The sequence below is a fragment of the Perna viridis genome, chromosome 8 (genome assembly GCF_037379345.1).
Source record: "Perna viridis isolate PV_CMFRI_1.1 ecotype Kerala chromosome 8, ASM3737934v1, whole genome shotgun sequence".
Taxonomy (NCBI): domain Eukaryota; kingdom Metazoa; phylum Mollusca; class Bivalvia; order Mytilida; family Mytilidae; genus Perna; species Perna viridis.
Window position 1 is genome coordinate 991,559 of NC_142452.1, and position 16,376 is coordinate 1,007,934.

Consider the following 16,376-nt stretch of genomic DNA (forward strand, 5'->3'; position numbering starts at 1 on the left):
TAGCAGATTCAAAACTTATGTGCTTTCATAAGTCCATGTGGTGATTAAAGGTTAATGTATCTTAATGAATCAAATTAAGTTAGGTTAAGAATTCTTCATACGACAAAAAAAAAATCCGCAAAAAAAGAATTTGAAAAATGAACCAAGTCCCATAACTCCCATAAAAATTGTTGTATCAAAATAGCGGTTATGTAAGATGAACTACATATGGTGTCAAACAATCCTACAAAATTTGGTCAAATTCTGTTCAGTGGTTTCTTAGGAGTTGCATCCACAAGGTGTTCCTATTGCGAATAATGTGAAAAATTAACAAAGTCCAATAACTGCCATAAAAATTGTCGAATCAAAATAGCGGTTAAGTACGGTGAACTACATATGGTGACAAATAATCCTACAAAATTTGGTCAAATTCCGATCAGCCGTTTCTGAGGAGTTGCGTCCACAAGCTTCAGACACAGGGGTGGATGGACGCACAGATGGACACCGTCATTTCTATGTCTATTTCTAAGAACAAAAACTGACACCCTTGGCACAGAATGCTGTAAAACACTTCCCTCCTACTAGAAAGCAAAATAACTGACATCCATTTCTAATTTTTCTTATTATCTCAAAATTGTATGAGATCATCATACTGAACACCAGTCAATTGTTACAGGTCAGTGTCATTATAGTTCATGTAGAATTAGATGAGGACCTACACATATTTGAGAAAGAAATTCATCAATGATTTTATGGGTTCAGATTGAAGTAATGAAAGCATAAAATAGGTTGTAAAATAAATAATTACAACAGACCATCAGTACTTTGATTGAACTCTATATTACTGATCTATGAAATATCCAATATTCTGGAAACATTCGTTTCATTACTGTATATATTACATGCTTAATTCAAGGCCTTGATGTTATCAGTATAATTTCTGTTGACTATACTTCCTCCTTGGAAAGGATAATTAGAAAAGGTAACAGACAGACACTTTTAATTACTACTCAGAGAGTATTATGCCATACCAATCTGCATCACAATCCTAAAAAGGAACAGTTTGAAAAATGGTACTTAATATTGAGTTTATACTGAGTTCTTATAATAGAGAACACCTGAATATAGCTGAAATATTGCTCCTCAGGCCATAAACCCCAACAATCAATCAATCAATCTAATAATATGGAACACCTGCATGTACAAATTTTTAAGTGACAAATTTACTTCAATTTGGAAAAAAAAACAATCTCCCTTCCCATAAAATAAATTATCAGATTTTCAGTTCATTTAAAATATAAAATGGTTAAAACCGCCAGGCATAAAATCAAACTTTATACATATATAAGTATCATAGATTTTCCATGACATTAGACATGACCTAGGTCAATGTCACCTCGTGAAAAATACTGTCTGGTACTAACTGTCTAAATGGCTCAGAACCATTCAGTAATAGGGAAACCAGTCAGCACAATTAAACATAGAGTTAAAATAATAATTAAATATACCCCTAAACTTTATAAATAACGTCGGCCAATACTGTGTGATAAATACTGATTGGTATAATCATATTAGGGAAGATTTAGGTGTCGCCAATATGAGGATTGGTACAAGAAAAATTACATCAACTGCAACTTTAAATTTCAAATACCTTGATCATAGACAATTCACATACATGTTTGAAAAAAGAGCAGGACTTTAACATTCCTACGCCATGCTAAAATACCGCCTTCACAGAGATCATATCATTCAAAATTTTCTAAGAACAGACATACAGACAAGAGCTAAAACTTAAAAGCTGTTTCAAATTATGATTAGTGAGTGTATACAAGTTTAAGTATCCATTAATAAGGACAGTTTAACTCCAAATCCCTTCCATACTGACATACCAATGTAGACAATCTCCAATACCTATCTGTCAAATAGTACACACAGTGTTCTATAATAAAAAGATGTTTTGTTTGATCAAGAATTTACTAAATCAAATCTCCCAAGCAAGACAATTTACATAAGTAAAAACTTCTCCCAAATGTATTGTTGGGGGATTCCAAAGAAAAATATTTTCCTTTTAGACATGTGTTTAAATAATAAACAATAAAATAATTGATGATTTAAACTAGGTTTGGACTTTTAAATTTTATATAAAGTTTAATTCCATTTCAATTCATCCAAAGACATGATAATTATTGCAGGAAGTTATTTCTGACAACACATACTGTATAAACACCAATACTACTTTACAGTCATTCACAGGGACTAGCAGCAACAGAATAATGGGTGACAAAAAAATAGCAGTTTTCAAGTCAAAACAGAAAATATCACACTAAGCCAGATAGGGAGAGATGTTCTGTCCAGACACTAATAATGATATTATTCTGTTTATTGGTAATGCCACAGTCATTTGACATAAATGGAAACTCTGGAAACGGCCGATATCTTCTAGAATCCTGACAAGAGCCTGAGAAAATATCAGGCAGTAAGAACAATTGTAAAACGACAAAGTTGCTGATAATACAATAACCTGAATACCAAGATGTAAAACTTCCACAATTAAATATATTTGTGAAAAATACCCTGTGTTAAGTCCTATTTCACCATACTGTCAGTGAGCAAAAAACAAACTAGGTTTAGACAAAGAATTTCAATATGATTTCAAAGAATAATCTAGGGAAATAAGATTCGAGCAGAAATCAAAAGAATATAATCCAATGATAAAGACTTATAGACAGGAAAAATAGACAAACACAATTAAGAACATAAAATAACTAGAATAACATGTATAAAGAGACAGAAGTAAATGAGCAACCCAGACTTCACAAAAAAATGGGAACATGGACCATGTGCATCAGTAGTATCCTCTGCTTTTCTACAAACACCAGCTGGGTTGCTCATAAATCATGTCTGGGATAGAAGAAAGAGAAAAGAAAAGCTAAAATATGTAGCGTCTTTCTAAGAATCATGCAAATCTGAAAAATATGATGCACCCCAAAAAAGGCTACATATTTTTTTTTTTTTTTTGTAATTAAATTGTTTTATGGGTCTATACTATGAAATGTGTACTTATTCATTCAAATCTCCCTGCTCTTAGGAGATAATCAACACTGAAAATCCAATAGATTCTGTTGTATTTGAGTGTCATTTACAGAGTTATCTCCCTTAATTTTGAATTCTACAGAGCATTCTATACAATTTTTATCTCCTATGAGCACAGGTTATATGAAAAACCAAATGTTAATTTCTGTTTACTAAAGCATTTTAAACAAAATATCAAAAATAAAAATATGTAGGCTTTCCAAGCATAAATCATAGTTTGCATGATTCTTAGCTGGAGTGCTACTTAACACTCTATCATAAATTCCACAAAAATGTTCAATAAATTTCTGCTGAAAAGACCATTATTTTACACTAAAACATTTGGAAAATCCGCAAGTTGTCCAGAGCTGGAAGATATTTGATTTGGCTGTTATAATCTTCTAGATAGCTTACATTTGATTGCATGACTGTTTTTTATTCCAAAATATGATAACAAATTGATCATTTTATTGGAAGATAAATTTCTGAAATGTCAAGGATTTATTTTTGACCCAGTTAAAACTCCGAAAATAACTACATTTTCATATTTACCAAAGAACTGTCACAGCAAGCCACAAGTGTGAAATATACATCCTGAATACTAGATAATCTATTAAAATGATCATATACAAAAACTTCATCAACATATCCCATTAAAAGCTTACAATACAGAGATGTATCATTCACATTATTCAAGTTTAAACAGACACAGTTTATAATCACAGCAGGCACTAAAACACATCCATTTTTGAGTTAGGCAACAATAGACCTCCTACCTATCAGACTCATGTCACTGTATTATCTCCACTTTAAACTGACAATTCTTATTACCAAAATCTATTACAAACTTGGAGATACACTTCAAAAGCGTCCCCTCGTCAGCAAATATAGACAAAACCCTATATCTGATTGATTACTTGGTATATTAAAATCAAGAGAGGTTTAAATCTAAAGAAGCAATCATATAACAAGTATTGAACAGATCACAGGAGCTAATTACTTCATCAGATCCTATACATTCCAATGGTGTGAAAAAGTCTTCATCAGATTTTAATGCAGTTGTAACATGATATACCAATCAATTTAACAGAATCAATGAAAATGGAATGTCATTCAGATGACAGAGTTCTATAGATCAATTAGTTCTATTTTGATGCAGATCAGGTCTTGATATTAATGTAGCAAGTGCCAGTTTAACCATTTTTCTTTGTAAGGGCTTTCATTACTAACAGCGTACTATCTCTATAACAAAGACTGGTTACATGGATATCATAGTCATAAAAACATGAAGTTGCATTTTTACAGGAAACTAATATCAGACAGCAACCAAAATTGCTTACAACGTATGCCCTATTTATATAAAGCTGCACACCAAATTTGAAATCAATCCATCTATTATGAGCAGAGATAATTGTGACAGAATTTGGCAGGACAAACGGATAATTTGATTCCAATAAACCACCCACTCATTGAGTGGGGGCATAAAAATTAACCTGGTTCAACTGGATATTAAAATAACAGAAGTATGATAACACCTGTTTATCCAGCTAGATGTACGTTGGTTTAATGACCAATAGGCACTTATATAAATAACATTTGGAGTGGCTGTGCCAGTTTCTACCTTATATATTATCACTAAAATTATTAAATCCAAATTTATATGACCATTACATTGACCTAATATATGCTTTACTTATTCATGGCTGTAGAAAATGTCCATCAGATTTATATCTTAATGAGTTTTAGATATACAGTATTTTAAGTATCTATCATGTTTGAATCTGATGAAGGGTAAGGATTTGACATTGTGTTTGCACATTAAAACAATCTGCTGCTGTACTTGAAATGATACTCTTACCTTAAACCATGGGGGTTTATATGCTGGCTAAAACCAGTGTAGATACTCTTACCTTAAACCATTGGGCTTTATATGCTGACTAAAATGCAAAACTTACACAGACCTTTGGGACAGATGTTTGGAAAACCAAAAGTGCAACCCTTCACTTTTACAGTTTCAGTTAAAAAAGTGTGACTGAAACATGTACCTAAATACTTGTAATAAGTTTGACTAAATCAATATTTAAGCCAGCTTATCCAAAATGATAACAAGAAACCCAGACTAAAGAGTTCAGGACCAGAATTTAGGGTATGCCAGATCAAATTCTCCATCCAACAATCACTTCCTATTCCTATATCGACCATTTGCGGAAATCATTCCACGGTGCATTGTAGAAAAAAAATTGAGATACACAATGTAGATACAGATCACATAATGGTGATGATCTGCAGCAATGAAAATTTTTATTTTGGAAACATTTTACAATGAAAACACGTAATCAATGCAGAATCTGGTAAATTGTAGCATTTAAATTGTGAACAATAAGATACAATAAACAAGTCTACAACCAACATGCACAAGATAATTAGTTTGATTTCTATCACCTATAGGTTTAAAGTAATTAAAAACATTAATTAAATACAGTAACTGACTTCTCACCAAATCACAAAGGGAAATACTTGTGCTGATGTCTGGAGATATGACATTATAAGGATTTGTATAGAACTTATACCAATGTCTGACATTATGTAGAACTTAAAGAGTTTGGGTGGTGAATAGTAAAGAAAACAAAGGAAGTTCTAACTTGGATCATACCAAATAGCTTCCTGGTCCACATACAATAGGCTCTAGTAAGGACTCCTATTTAAGTCGTGGACCAGACCCATAGCTAGCATTTTCAGGAGAGTTCATCAGGGGATTATTTCGACATTTTTTTACCTAGTCATTTTCAGTGGGTTAATATAAGCCTGTAGAGTGACATCCAGGACCTTTCAAACTTCGGCCATTGACTTACAGGTATCCAATATTGCTGAATTAGTTCAAAGTTTACTTTCTTTCAATTACTGTTTTTTCATGAACCACTGTGAACCTTTTCCATATATAACTTTAATAAAAAAGTGAAGGAGAATTAAATTTTAAAAGTTAACATGAACCCCAACAAACTTACATAAAAACCTGTAGGACAGATTTAATTTCCACTATTTTTTATCAAATAATGGGCTAGGCATTGTTGAGCATACAGTGTTTCTATATTACTTTACCACAAAACTTTTATGTTAATAAAGAAGTCGGCAACTTGTCGAATTTTTAATTTTCTTTGGTCCCGTTTTTATGATATGTTTTGACAGCCAATCAAAGTAGTAAAGACAAATCAATGAAGGACAATCCCTTTAATAATGAAATCTATATTCCAAATCTTACTTTAAGCCTAAGTGAGTCTATTTACGGGTGGTTTATTGTAGATTGTTTTAAGAGACTTTTTGTGTCTCCATATCAAACCGTCTTAACATATAGATCAGATTTCTACAGTTAACACATGGTATTTATATTTTTGTCCCAACAGTCCATTACAAATTCTACAGGTTTTAAAAGTAATTATACAGTGTTTATATAAGATTACTTAATGAATAAAACAAAATCAGTAGATTTCAGCAGTTGTAAAATTTGACTATTGATAAGGCAAAGAAAAAAATAATATGTCTGTTTCCTGCTACCCTACCTATCCAAAATATTTTATGGCAATTTTGACTCAAGCACCATTAAAGTCTAGTTTGTTTCCCCATTAACTCAACTCAATGTAAAATGTTTTTAAAAAAATAAAATAATTTCCCTACCTACCTACCCTATTTTTAGTATTATTTTTTTGCCTAATATCTAGAATGTTAAGGCCAGCTGCAAATTACATTCTGTCCAAATAACAAAATTAAAATCTAGTTGAACTACATGTAGTAATATAACTAAGTTTAGAATTATCAGCAAAATCAGATTAAAAAAAAGATCAACACATAGTGCCGTCTCCAAGGTGACCTTGTTCTCCTCTTGATTATAACTTGGTATACAATATCACTATTATTTCTATGTGGACAATAAATTTCTGATTATTGCGTCCAATTTTAACAAGTCTTTAGCTAACCATAGATATTTAACAACTTTAATAGCTAATATTATTTTTTGTAGTCCATTGCTTACACAAGTCTAATATTTTCTCAAGTAACTGTTAACTAAACTTTTTGATATTTACTGAGCACCAATTACTGGTGAATTAATCTTTAACCTCACTGAGTTCTCAAAATCAAGATAAATCTAGTACACAATCATTATTTATTTAATCAAACTTCAGGAAACTTCAACATGTATACACAGGATTCTCAGTCCTAATCTTTCAGAGTGGATGTTCCACTAAACAGTAAGATTCCAAGTTCTTGTTGGCCCAAAACCTGTTGGATAATCTACTAGTAAAAATACAATCCAAGGTCTCAGTGGCCCTTTAGTACAACCAAAGGTCTCAGTGGCCCTTTAGTACAACCAAAGGTCTCAGTGGCCCTTTAATACAACCAAAGGTCTCAGTGGCCCTTTAGTACAACCAAAGGTCTCAGTGGCCCTTTCGTACAACCAAAGGTCTCAGTGGCCCTTTAGTACAACCAAAGGTCTCAGTGGCCCTTTATTACAACCAAAGGTCTCAGTGACCCTTTAGTACAACCAAAGGTCTCAGTGGCCCTTTAGTACAACCAAAGGTCTCAGTGGCCCTTTAGTACAACCAAAGGTCTCAGTGACCCTTTAGTACAACCAAAGGTCTCAGTGGCCCCTTAATACAACCAAAGGTCTCAGTGGCCTACAGGAGAAAGAACTGTTACATTGGTTGTACCAATATTATATGATATACATCTTTACATAACACTTATTTGGTCCAGATGAATTTCAATACTAATTTTTATCAAAAGAAAAAAGAAAGGATATGTTGAAATGCAACAAGAGCACCGGCATATAACCTAAATCTGAAATAGTAAATATTTTCATAAGAAGTTCGTAAATTTCAGCAGCACAACAGAGATGTCCATATTACAACAATCATGCCAGAAAAGCCTTACAAAAACAAGAAATATAAATTAGAACCAAGATAAAACCTCAGATAGACCACACAGAAACCTAGACAAATATTTGGGCAAGTTACAAAACCTGAATGACCTATCTTATGTCCTCTGTATTCTGTTATTGACAGTGTCAAACCCTTCTTGGTGTGACTCCAAGATCTGACAGGGTTTTAACCTTTTGGTTACAACACTGACTTCACCCTTATTGGGAGACATCCAATGTTTTGTTTGTGTAACAGTGCCCTAAATCATATCACATATACATTCCTTTATATCATTGTAAACTTACACACAGAGTTTAATAGTGTTACTAATGCCCTGACAATTCATTTTACAACAATGATAAGATCAATTCCATTGTGACAACCATAGTATCTCAGTATTCGAAGATTCCCATTACCCATGGCAAGTGAAATTTTAGTGAGAGAAGTTATTTACTATGTTCGATAACTTGAAGAAAGGATTTCTTAAGTGAAAAGCAGACTTTTCTGTGGAGACCTAAAATTTACAACAATCCTAGAGCACTGAACTCCTAAACATCAGCTTACAAAAAAGTCCTCAATCAAATTCAACTTTTGCTTTTTTCCCCATAGTTAATGTTGATTTTTTTTATAGATAAAATTAACATATGTATGATGCGACAGTATACAAATTGTCTTTCAGGTAACCAGCATTGTGGGAATTAGGAAAAAAATATAGGTAAACAATACATAAAAACTATTCTTACCTCTGTTAAAAGCAATACTATTCCATGATATGTCCAAAAGAAAATAAGTATTCAGCCTGAAAATTAAAACTTAATCTATCAAATTAGTTCACTCTAAGCAACATAATTCATATATTATAAGAACCAAAACAACATTAACTCTCTATAAATTCCAATGGTATGAACCGTCAAACAAAGATGACTATTTCTACACAATGAACTGAAATTTGTAAAAAGTCTATTATTCAATAGAGAAGTATTAAAATCCTATATTGAATAACCACAGAGTGAACTTGAATGGATAAATACCAGATATATTTAGTGTCCCACACTAGGAGAAATATTTCTACAACAGATCATGTAAGACATAAGGCCCAGAATGAGAGGTCACTTGTAAAAACTGTCAAAACAGTCCACACCAAGACCTACTTAAGACATATAGGAATGTTGTTGAAAGGACTATTTATTGATGGTCTTCCAGAAACAAGTTGAAGCATTTGACTTGTTGACTTGACACTCAACTGCTGTCAGAAACGCTAGTCTTAAATTAGTGAGTTAATGACAAGAAAATTAGATTGCCTCATTCAATACATAAATACTATCAGATAAAACTAATTGCTTCTTTCTAAAATATTTTAAAATGTTCTAATTTGGTAATTCATTTAGATTAACGCATAGCTAAGTATTGTATCAGACCTGCTCATGGAGCACCAGGTCAAAGGTTAATGTCTATAGTTAAGTTACTTGAAAGATTCCTGCATACAGTTAAGTCAGAGACATTGGCAATTGCACCATGGGTTTGCAGGCTGACATTGTGAAATAACACTTACATTCTAATAGGTTACAATTAGAATTTTCTATGTAAATTATGACTATAATATATTCCCCTTGTGAGATATTTTAACAGTGTTGTCTGGTGTCCTCAGCTCTTGACACACTTTTTTTCAGATCTACAACTAAAGTCAAGTTTCCATTTATCTTCACTGACACCAAAAGCCCTTGAAATATAGGAGAAAGTTTCTTGGCACTTGTCCTGTAATTGTATCACCAACTTCCACAGATTTTGCTATGTAACTAAATCATATTTGAGTTGTTACAACTATTTATTTTACATACCTGAAGTATAAACCATTCCTTTCTTAATCCAATAAATCATAAAACAGTCATTTCATATTCCACTCCTGAAAAACAAAAACATATAAAGGTTAACAACTTTTTTACCTTGAAAGTTGAGTCAATATTGCAGTCCAAAGGTATAAAAGAAACCTAAAAGGTACCTATAAAGACAGCTTTAATTGTTTCTACATAAAGTCTGAAAATTAAGTATGCTAAATCTAATAATTTGGCTATTACCAGAAATGACTTTACTGCAGTACCATATCATTTTCAGTGATTCTGACATGTTCAAATGTCCAAAGAGGACTTAGAACACAACAGCATAGTCCACAAGAACTGAAAGCTAAAAATGTCCCCTCATCTCTTGAATTTGTCTTTATATTAAGTAGTAACCTTTGATAGCAAGGGCTAAAATTTTTCCTGAAGGCAAAATACATGTAGGCTGCTCTGCATTTCACCTTTTCTTCCATTTTTTCTCCATATTATATTCATTACAAAGAGTAATCAAGGGAACCAAGGTTATAGCAGTAATCAAGAGAATGTAATCCAGGGACAAAGACCAGACATGGAAAACAGACATACACAACAAAGAACATAAAGTAACTAAAATCATACATACAAAGTAACAAAAGTAAATGAGCAACTCGGACTCCACTAAAAACTGGGAGCATGGACCAGGTGCACCGGAAGGGTAAGTGTCCTCTGCTTTTCTAGAAACACCCGCCGAGTTGCTTATAAAAAGTCAAGTCCGGGGTATACAAACAAGGAAAGGAAAACTATGGCCCGTTGAATAAATCGGTTTTCATGGTGCTGATGGATACACCATAACGATCCACGAGTTCATGATGATGACCATAAAACTTCTGTAGTGATGACTTCAATCTTGTAGCAACATAACCCTGTTCCAGAAGCCTATTTGTTAGAGTTCTAGCGCGATACAAAAAGTCTGCGTAGTTTCGGCAAGCTCTGGCATAATGTATGAGTTGTAATATGAACACTTCATACGCAGGAGCCGAAGGGATGTTGCCACAGATGAAAGGAAAGTTGACAATTCTGAATGAAAAGTCATCACGTTTGTCATAAAGTTTGGTCAATAGTTTTCCTTTACCATCGATTTGTACGTGTAGGTCAAGATATGAGGCTGACTTCACAGTGACTGTAGTATCCTTTATCTCAAGTTCTTTTGGGTAGATGCGATGTATCAAATCCCCGAAATTAGGATTGTTTAAAGATAATACGTCATCTATATAGCGGAAACTGAGATTAAAGGATCTAGCCAAATAATATTCTTTCTTTCTGATCAGATCAGCTATAAAGTCAACCTCATAAGAGTGAAGGAATAGGTCAGCAAGTAAAGGAGCACAATATGTTCCCATTGGAATGCCGACAGTTTGTTGAAAAACATGTCCACCACACTGGACAAATATGTTGTCGATTAAAAATTCTAGCATTTTGTAAACATCTTCCTCTTTATATTTGGAAGATGATGTGGAATTATTTCTTACAAAGTGTGAGGAATCTCTACCAAGAACTATATATTTGTATCTAGGTATACCATCTTTTTTGGAAAAACAACGATGTATAATGTTTTTAAGTCTGGATTTTAACTGAGTATGGGGAATAAAAGTATACAGTGTTGAAAAATCATAGGTTTTAATGCTATTATATTTAGATAATAGTCTTGAACTGATTGTCTCCAAAAGATTTTTCGAATTTTTCAGGATCCACATTGAATTAATACCACTACGGGAGTAACAAGTGTTATGGTAGGACTGCAGACCCTCTTTGACAGTTGTGAGTATAGAAGTTAAAAGTTTTGAAAGAGGTTTGGTGGTACATTTTGCAGATCCAGCTATGAAACGTTGTTTGTATGGATTCTTGTGAAGTTTAGGAATCCAGTACATAGACGGTAAATCACAATCATCGTCCTTGGTAGAAAGACCAAAAGAGGATAGCACAGATTTATGGTTTTCCACAATCTCTTCTTTGGAGAGAGTGGTAGCAGTATAGGTCTTATCACTGCTATTATTTTCTACGTCTACCTCTGATAATAAACATTGGATATTATAAAAAACAGTAAATAAGTTTATCATAATCCATCATCATCTGTAACCACTGCATGGTTTTTCCATGTATAAAAATTTAACTTTAAGACCCATAAAAATGTAATAAAAAGTGTGGTTCAAAGGAGACATTAAATTCAGACCTTTTTACTCCAACAATCTGGCACTGATACAAAATTTACCTTTAAAAACTAAAACCATACATAAAGAGTGCCAAATTTAATCATTTGCAGTATATTACTCAGAATTTTGTGGGAATAAATATGTATGTAAGATATCAGAAATTCAAATATAACAAAAATATGAAATTCACATCACAGAAAATTAAAACCATTGCACTTAGTGAAAAACATACATATTTATTACAAACAAAATTGCATATTACAAATGATTTCTTAAAACATAGAAAAAACGTGAAAATCTCTTAAAAGGAATTACATTTAATTTATGTAATGTTTCCACCAAGTCATATTTAAGGTATGTAATAAAGCACATTCCAGGAACATAGTACATGTATCAGTTGTGGTAAGTTCACATGGTTGTAGGGAAAGCACATCAGCCTTGTATGGACAGAAGTTTAATTTTATCTAAATTAGTAAATTATTATTCTAATGTTAATCATATCTGTTTTGTCAAAACATTGAATTATATTCTGTCAATTCCAGTAACTTACCTGATTTTACAGAAAACAAACATTTCTCCCACATTGACACAAATATCCTTCCAAAGATAAGTATGACAACTTACAATGCTAAATATAATAGACTTCCAAATATGAATATATGCATTGAAAAGTTGGTTCAAATCTCAAGTTTCACCATTCATTCATAAAACCTTGAGTATGGTTATAGAAAATCACTCAGCTGTGACAAAATAAGTATGATTTAAAAGAGAAGTGTTGTATGGTTATAGCCGGATAGGTATAATAAGTCTCACTTTAAATAAATTGGAGAGTGCCTCTTGGTGACCAACATGTAGGATGGTACATGTACAGAAACATTCTGATTCATTTTACTAAAAATATTGTTCTATAAAAAGCTGGTATTTAAAGATTTAAAAAGGTTGTTTTTTACCAATTGAAAGATATCTTGTCAAGTGGAAATGTCTAAAACTTCTTGATATGATTTTGGTTTTTTTTTAAATGTCGTTTGATGACAAATTCTTCCCTTAATTGAAAATACAAGACGAAATGTCTAAACTGCATTTAGATGAGCAGGCCAGCCAATATATTTCAAATCATTCTACAAGCTCTAAATTTGACACATCATGTAAAGCTTTAATCATCTGTCATTTCTCTATCTGTATGCAAGGCCAGAAACATAAAATTTTCAAAGTACAGTGATACTTGTTTAAACAAAACCCTGAACAAACTGAAAACCTGTCTAAACAAAACCCAGAATAACCTGCAAACCTGTCTGAATAAAACCCTGAATAACCTGAAAACCTGTCTGAATAAAACCCTGAATAACCTGAAAATCTGTCTCAACAAAACCCTGAATAACCTGAAAACCTGCCAAAACAAAACCCTGAATAACCTGAAAACCTGCCAAAACAAAACACTGAATAACCTGCAAACCTGTCTGAACAAAACCCTGAATAACCTGAAAACCTGTCTCAACAAAACCCTGAATAACCTGAAAACCTGTCTGAATAAAACCCTGAATAACCTGAAAACCTGTCTCAACAAAACCCTGAATAACCTGAAAACCTGCCAAAACAAAACCCTGAATAACCTGAAAACCTGCCAAAACAAAACACTGAATAACCTGAAAACCTGTCTAAACAAAACACTGAATAACCTGAAAACCTGCCTCAACAAAACCCTGAATAACCTGAAAACCTGTCTGAACAAAACCCTGAATAACCTGAAAACCTGTCTGAACAAAACCCTGAATAACCTGAAAACCTGTCTCAACAAAACCCAGAATAACCTGAAAACCTGTCTCAACAAAACCCAGAATAACCTGAAAACCTGTCTGAACAATACCCTGAATAACATGAAAACCTGTCTCAACAAAACCCTGCATAAACTGAAAATCTGTCTAAACCATTCACTATACAAAGTCCCTTTATATCAATTTAATTTTGTATTTTGAACCTTGGTTAACCCCAAACACCTGTCTAAACTAATCAGATTTTTAAGTCCAAAATGGGTTAAATTAAGACAAGTTTAACTGTATGATGTCAAATCCAAGTATTGAGAGTAAAGATACACAGTTGGGTACACATAGTTCAGAGGTCACTGTTTATCATTTGATCATAAAAGCATCTTAAATTTCAGGTTAACAGAATAAGATAAAGAGACGGGAACAAATTTCTAACACCATTAAACCATAATAAATCAATAAAGTCTGTATATAATGACAAGAAGAAATTCCTGTTTACAAACTTAATTTACAATAAAATGAAGATTTACTAATAAAAGATGGTAGTCCCTTTTGTGTATTGGCTATTTCCTTAATTATTCATGTAAAGTTTTAATTTTTTTAACCATGGGCTTAAACATTTTAAGCATTAAATGGCTATTAATCACACTTTATAATTTGACCTCTTTGTTAAGTCTAGAAAGTTCAAAAAGTAATGAATGAAGCTTGTTTAAGCAGACTAAGCCAGATTAACCATGGATGGTCATCACAAATCTTGTTTGTTATATGTTAAAAGTTATTTTCAATGGGTGTGGTTCAAATGTTGTGACTCCTGAATATGAAATCAAGAGTTGAAATTAAGCATTTCACTTCCTCATACAGGGACAATATTACAGTCAATTTGTCTTTACTAACTATACAGTTAAATACTGTGAAACTATTATTTATCACTTTATTTACTTCGCATCTATTGGAGCTTTCTAAATGATAGGTTTAACCTTTGACTGAAACCTAACTCAAGCTTATGAAATCAATCAAAAAACCAAAGTGTTCTTAATAAATTAGAAAATTACATAATTCACTTGTTAAATACATGTGCCTCCATTTAAAACAAAGTTTTATTGTTGTTCACACATGTTTCACTATTACTGAAGACCAAAATTTAGTCAAATTAGAAAATTCAGATAAAATACTGAAACATGGAATGCATGTGTCAAACTCTTTAATTTATACAACAACAGCCTTCCATATCATTAGAACTTCCAGCAAAATATTTTGTTGTTCTAAGCTCACACTCTAATTTTTTAAAAGTGAAACTACCTTGAATAACCTCTCATTTTTATACAAATTAAACTACCTAATAACCTCTCATTTTTACACAAATTCTTTGAAAACTACATAGAAGCAGTATTTCGATATGTCATTATAACTCATCTATGACAAAATAAACTTGAAATTTTTGTAGGAATCTGATATTATTTTTATTTCATATATGCCAATAGGAAATTTTACACAAAATAATAGGCCTGAAGACTTACCCCTTTGAAAGCATAGGCAATGAGATACATTTGCAGATGCATTTCCAAGACTTGGGGATTGACCCAATATCCCAAAATTATCAACATAAACTTAAAATACTGAAGTATTTTTTACCTGCAAATAAACCTTCCCTTCAACAATGAACAAAATCTCATCAGGAAATTACTGGATAGAAACTAGAATCTAACAAACATAGTGAAATTTATATCACCCATTATACCTATATTTCCTGCCAAGCTTTAAGCTAGAGGATAGAAATCCAGCACCGTCCAACATGATTTAAATGCCAGCCTGTTATACATCCTGTTCAGTACTTTACTGAGTATATTATAATAAAACACATCAATATACAAACACAACTGACAGACCAAATATTTACTCAGGGGAGATAAATCATTATGAGTTTACTTTTAAATATAATATTCCAATCACCATATAAGTTTATCTTAAATTTTCGATCACTTAATATTAATTCACACATTTTCAGTTTTACTTCAAAGTTTTGATAAAGGGTTCAAATATTTACTTCCACAAACTTCACTCTTAATACTACATATTAGTACCATTTATATTGCTAGTTGATTATGTATATTAAAGGAAACAATTCTGCTGATACCAATTTATAAAGTTTGAACTTTGACATAAACAAGCAAAACAAGCATTTTGAGAGTATTGCATGGCAATACAAATGTCTTCTACAGGAAGAAAATCTGTGAAGAGAACAGAATGCAAACTTTGTATGTAATTTATTAACATGAAAATTGCGGAAACCTGAGCCTGCATTAAGTTTCAAATCCGAAGGACCAGTCTACTCTTGTTATTTATCCAACAATATGATATAAATCATGTCCTCGAAATCTTGTTGTTTAGCAACAGAACTATATAAATTTACATTGTAATTGATGTTCTTTTTTCTCTGGATTACAGTTCATTTAAAAACAACCTTGAAAATAAATTATTTTTGAATCAATTTTTACTAAAAGCATGTTGATTATCCTAAGAAAGTGTCAGTGAATATGACATTACTGGATACCCATTACCCAGATGATTATGTAATATCTGTACACTAGGTTTTCCTATTAACACTCATTTCACACACTTTAAAGC

At 32.2% G+C, this 16,376-nt stretch overlaps 1 protein-coding gene across 8 annotated transcripts in view; it reads right to left on the reverse strand.

Moving 5' to 3' along the window:
* LOC148608741 (uncharacterized) overlaps positions 1 to 16,376 on the reverse strand; it is a 51,902-nt gene that overhangs the window by 14,059 nt on the left and 21,467 nt on the right. For 3 of the 8 annotated variants that reach the window (XM_088595638.1, XM_088595637.1, XM_088595639.1), the window contains 2 exons: positions 9,803 to 9,867; positions 8,708 to 8,763 (listed from right to left, as the gene is read on the reverse strand). The exons of 1 other annotated variant lie outside the window; for it this stretch is intronic. The gene's annotated coding sequence lies outside the window, so the exon portion shown is untranslated. Of the gene's footprint in view, positions 1 to 8,707; positions 8,764 to 9,802; positions 9,868 to 12,538; positions 12,726 to 15,489; positions 15,513 to 16,376 lie in introns of those variants that run through there. 4 more of the 8 variants (XM_088595642.1, XM_088595641.1, XM_088595645.1 and 1 more) reach the window with 4 other exon arrangements.